Consider the following 6,000-nt stretch of genomic DNA (forward strand, 5'->3'; position numbering starts at 1 on the left):
ATCAAAAAGACCTTTAAACACTTCTTCTCATTTCTCTCTACTTCCGTAATTATATATAGTATAGATTATGTAAAGTTCAAAGGTTTTACTTAAAACACTATTTTTCATAAAATAACAAGTTTACGTAAATTTAGTCTAAATTTACGTAAATTATGTCTAAAAGTAAAAGATTTATGTAAAGTTCTAAGATTTTACATAAAACTCTATTTTTCACAAACTTTTTGAATTTTTTCTTATAATATAAAAAGTTTTATGTAAATTTAGTATAATTTTACGTAAATTATATCTAAAATTCATAATTTATGTAAAGTTTAAAGGTTTTATATGAAACTCTATTTTCATAAACATTTGTGCATTTTAACTTGTAAAATAACAAGTTTATAAAAGATTTACGTGTGCAAAGGTATTATCTAAAACTCGTTATTTTGTGAAGTTATTGATTTTTTATCATAAAAGTACAACTTTGCGTAAATTTAGTCCAAATTTTACGTAATTTATGTCCAAAATTAAAAGATTTACGTAAACTTCAAAGGTTTTACGTAAAACTCTATTTTTCATAAAAATTTATGAATTTTAACTTATAAAATAACAAGTTTACATAGATTTAGTCTAAATTTATGTAAATTATGTCTAAAAATAAAAGATTTACTTAAAGTTTTAAGGTTTTACGTAAAACTTTATTTTTCACAAACCTTTTGGATTTTTTCTTATAAAATAAAATTTTACGTAAATATAGTCCAACTTTACCTAAATTATGTCTAAAATTACCGATTTATAAAGTTTAAAGGTTTTAACATTTGTGCATTTTAGCTTGTAAAATAAAAGGTTTGCTTCAATTTAGTCCAAATTTACGTAAATTATGTATAAAAATAAAGGATTTACATAAAGTGCAAAGGTATTATGTAAAACTCGTTATTTTGTGAAGTTATTGATTTTTTATTGTAAAAGTACAACTTTACGCAAATTTAGTCCAAATTTTATATAATTTATGTCCAAAATTAAAAGACCTACATAAGCCTAAAAGGTTTTACGTAAAACTATATTTTTCATAAAAAAAAAAAATTATGGATTTTAACTTATAAAATAAGAAGTTTACATAAATATAGTCTAAATTTACATAACTTATGTCTAAAAATAAAAGATTTACGTAAAGTTCTAAGATTTTATGTAAAACTTTATTTTTTACAAAGTTTTTGGATTTTTTCTTATAAAATAACAAGTTTACATAAATTTAGTCCAAATTCACGTAACTTATGTCTAAAAATAAAAGATTTATGTAAAGTTCAAAGATTTTACGTAAAACTCTATATTTCATAAAAAAAAAATTATCGATTTTTTCTTATAAAATAACAAGTTTACATAAATTTAGTCGAACTTTACGTAAATTTGTCTAAAATGAAGGATTCATGTATAATGCAAAAGTTTTACATGAAAGTCGTTTTTTGTAAAGTTATTGATTTTTTATTGTAAAACTATAACTTTACGTAAATTATGTGTAAAATTAAAAGATTTACGTAAATTTCAAATGTTTTACATAAAACTCTGTTTTTCACAAAGTTTTTGGGTTTTTTCTTATAAAATAACAAGTCTACGTAAATTTAGTCCAACTTTACTTAAAATATCTCTAAAAATATTAGATTTACGTAAAGTTCTAAGGTTGTACATAAAACTCTATTTTTCACAAAGTTTTTGAATTTTTTCGAATAAAATAACGAGTTTACGCAAGTTTAGTCCAACTATATGTAAATTATGTCTAAAAATAAAAGATTTATATAAAGTTCAAAGGTTTTACGTAGAACTCTATTGTTCCCAAGGTTTGTGGATTTTTTCTCCTAAAATAACAATGTTACGTAAATTTAGTTTAACTTTATGTAAATTATGTCTAAAAACAAAAGATTTACATAAAGTTCAAAAGTTTTATGAAAAACTCTATTTTCCACAAGCTTTGTGGATTTTTCTCCTAAAATAACAAGGTTATGGAAATTTAGTCAAGTTTTACGTAAATTATGTCTAAAAATAAAAGATTGGTAACAGGTAGGGAAATTCTGATCAACGTCCGTCCCTGTGGGGGCGTCGTTGGGTTCGACGGGGGAAAGCTTCGATGCCAAAGTCAGTAAGGTGAATCAAGGAAACAAACTGAATTGATAAAGGTTGTGAGAATGTGTACCTTGATAGCCTAGGGAATCAGGCTATATATAGCTAGGAAATCGTAACCTTCAGGCAACTAGAAAGCCTCCATTAATGCTCCATTAATGGCGGTTACAAGTTATCTTTAACTTGGCGGTTAGCTAATTGATAACTCATTAATGATCTTTACGGCCGAGTCGGCGTCCAGCCGTTATAGTGGCGAATCAGGTGAATGAAGAGATTCGCCTCATAGGTCCGCCAGCGGATATCCCTGAGCAGAACCGTGGAGATCCGCCTGCCGGCTCGCGTGGCGTTCTCTAGGTGAATATCCCTTTTAGTCATTGGGATAATATCTCTATGTTATCAAAAGCCCCCCCAAAATGCCCTTAAAGTCCTTTAGGGCTTTTGAGCTTCCGTGCGCCGTCATAAACACCTGCATTAATGAGCACACTGTTCAATGCCAATTGATGAATGACACGTGTAATGGACGCACTGTCCCAGGAAGGAGAAAACATCCTTCTTCCTCTTTCGCTTTCTCTTTCGTTTCCATTTCTTCTTCATTGTCTCCTTTCGAAGCTTTTTCTGGGAATTTTCAGAGTCTCGCACCAAGCTTCCGATTTCACATGTAAGTTCATCCTCTTCGGTTTAACTTTTCTCTGAATGTTTAGAAGTTCGTCTTCATCTTCTGGATCAACTTCATAGCTTTTTAATTCGACCCCTTCTCCCGAAATAGTAGTTGATTTTAGTTGGACCACTTCGTCATCGGAGAACTCCTCTTCTTCCGAGGACACGATTAATTCTGATTTAGCTGGGTTTAGTAACTCGGCGTGTAATCGTTACCAAACTCGTTCCACTAGGAATCCAGTTCTTTCCACTTCTGTCTCCGGTACCGCTCCGGTCGTTAAGGCTAGGTGTTTTCCGGGGACAATGGCCTCTTCTTCTATCCCACCTAGGAAAAAGAACCCTCGAGTGGAGTCTACTCCGTCTCGTATGAGTGCCGCGGATCTAGTGGATCTGGCGAATCGCTTCCCTTGGATCAATAATTATGAGACTCAGTTAGCCGCAGCCCATCAACGACCTTCCTGTCCGCCTAGTGGTTTTCTAACAGTATATTGCAGTCACGTAGAGAGGGGGTTCCGGCTTCCTCTCCCAAAGATGATGGCGGACATCCTCTCCTACTTTGATATTACAGCCAGCCAACTGCATCCCAACGGTTGGTTGGATATTGCTTTAGACTGCTACCTCGCCTCAAATTTAGGAGTGGTATATACGGGTCGTGTTTTTAGAGCTTTCCATAAACCCTCGCAACGGAAGTCCGAATCCTACCTCGCTTTCGCCAAATTCGGGGCGTATTCGCCCTTTAGTGACAAAATGTCCAATGTCCATTGCTGGGATGAGAAATTCTTCTACGTGAAGATAAAAGAGGGCGAATCACTGGGTTTTCCCTCGTTTTGGAATCCCAAGCCCTTACACATGGCGGGCGATATGTGAATATTGACCGATAGTGATGAAGTGGTGGCGGAGCTCATGAAGAAGATCAAGGCGGATGCATGGACATACGCAGACGCTTTAGCCTTCATGATGAGCGATATTCCGTTGATTCGCCGAGAGGGGGAGCAATTCATTTACTCCAAGATTGCGCAATTTGACCAAGGTAACTTTTATTTCTTCTCGAACTTTGATTACTTCAATGTTTTCCTTGGCAGGGGTTTATCTAAGGCCAATCACGCTATTATAGAGAAGCGTAGGAAGTTTTTAGAGGCTGAAGCACGTAGGAAAGATTAAGTGGCGAATCCTCAGACGGAGACTGGAAAACGCCCTGCGGGAACAGTGGTCGAGCCGCCACTAAAAAGGAGGAAGCATATGGCCACTAGAGGCCCTAAGCTTATGGCGGATGCCATGAGGTCCGCCAGGCCTGTTGGGGAGATAGAACAGGTAAGTTGCCTTTTATTTTTACCGGTTCATCAAGTTTTAAGTTTTGACCCTTGAATGTTTGTGCAGATGGCGAAGCCTGATATGGGCGGATACTGGTCCGCCAAGTATGGCGCTCAAGGATCTTTTGAGAATGAGTCCATCATAAATGACTTGGATGAAGCTCTTGGTCAGGTGGGCGAAGTGCAAAGGAATCAGAACCAAATTCCTGGTTCTATTCATGCGCAAAAGGGGAAAACAGAGCTCCTTATGGTGAGTCCCCTAGAAAGGATCTCTTTTTGTAGAAAAAGTTGTCCCTTTGCTCTTTTGACGAAATTGTTTGTTTTTGACAGATGTATACTTGCATACGTGCTATGGAGGCCGAGCTCCTTCAAGGTGTGGCGGATAAGGCAACCATTGAGAAACTGGAAAAAGAGGTAGCGGATGCCAATGCGCACATTGCTTCTGCTAAGGTGAACTTTGCCTCTGCTACAGCTGCCTTAGTCCTTAGAGATGCGGAGATTGAGAAGCCGAAGGAAAAGATCATGATAGACGCCAAGAACCATGAGGATGCCCTAGGAGAAGCTGAATACATGGCGGGTGAGCAAGCCTTCTATTATGGCGAACTGCTCATGGCATACTTTTCCTTGGCGCATCCCAAGATTGATTTCACAGATCCGCAGTTCGTCGTCCCCGAACCAGAAGACGTAGCCAAATATGACAAGATGTCAGACGCCAAGGAATACATCCGCGAATATGTTCGGAGATGGATGAAGGGCCCCATAGAAGAAAGCAAACCTTCCACTACCGTCCCTCTAGTGGAGCTTGAGGAAGTGCCCCCCAAGGCGGGTGAAGAACCGATCACCGATAACACCCTTCCTTTGGGTCCCACATCTTCCGTGGAAAAGGAGGTAGCTTTGGTTGGTGTATCTGAGGCTGTGGAGAAGGAGGCTTTCCAGGCAAGCGCCGTAAGCGAGGATAGTGCAAAGGAGGATGCTCCTATCATTACTTAGTTGTTTACTTGTGATTTGTAAAAAATCGTTAAGTACAATTTGTTTTAATCCTTTATGGCAACTATTTATTTTACTATTACGTTTGCGTAAGTAAATATATAGGCATCTAGGATTTATTTTGGAGTAGGTGGCCAGCCGTACCCCATTGTATGGACCTTTGTGAAGGTTAGAAGCTATTTTATTCCATTGAAGGAAGTAAAGCTGCCTAGGGGATCAATTTGCTACCTGTCTTTGAGGTGAAGTGATCCGCCCGTAGGACTTGTGAATCCTTTTTTGGGAAGGATATGTAAGAGAGTGTAAAGACCTTGCATCCAAGGATCGTTTTAACTCTATCGGAGATTGGGATCCTCTCAGAGATGGATCCGCCCATAAGATAGGTTCTCTTATGTCCAAGGAGAAAAAGTAGCTATGAGATAGTGATACTTTGTTAATGTGGAGAGCGTTGGATGCCCCCCTTCTTTTTAAGACTGAAATATTGATATTGCTGCAATAAACTTTAAAAAGAACACAGATAATAGAACAAATGATGTTTATTAATGGGAGGAATGCTTTATTACAGTAAGCAGGTCTTATAAGTGATTCTCGTTAAAACCTTTAGTAAGAAAAACCACATGGGAAAAAGCTTACTAAAGGAAAAAGAGTACTCAAGACCGTGTGTACACTTCATTTTCTGACAAAATATTTGCGGAGATTTTGGAGGTTCCATGTGCGCGGCAATGTGTTGCCCTCCATGTCCTGAATTTTAAATGTGGCGGATCCAATCTTATCCACTATCTGATATGGACCCGTCCAGTTGAGCCCTAACTTGCCCTTGTCTTCTCAAGACTGGATTTTGTCGGCCTTTCGGAGCACAAGATCACCCACGTTCAGATCCACAAGCTTGACATTTTTATTATGGTAAGCGGCGATCCGCTGTTTATACGCCGCCATGCGTACATAGGCTTGGTCT

The sequence above is a fragment of the Euphorbia lathyris genome, chromosome 7 (genome assembly GCF_963576675.1).
Source record: "Euphorbia lathyris chromosome 7, ddEupLath1.1, whole genome shotgun sequence".
NCBI lineage: Eukaryota > Viridiplantae > Streptophyta > Magnoliopsida > Malpighiales > Euphorbiaceae > Euphorbia > Euphorbia lathyris.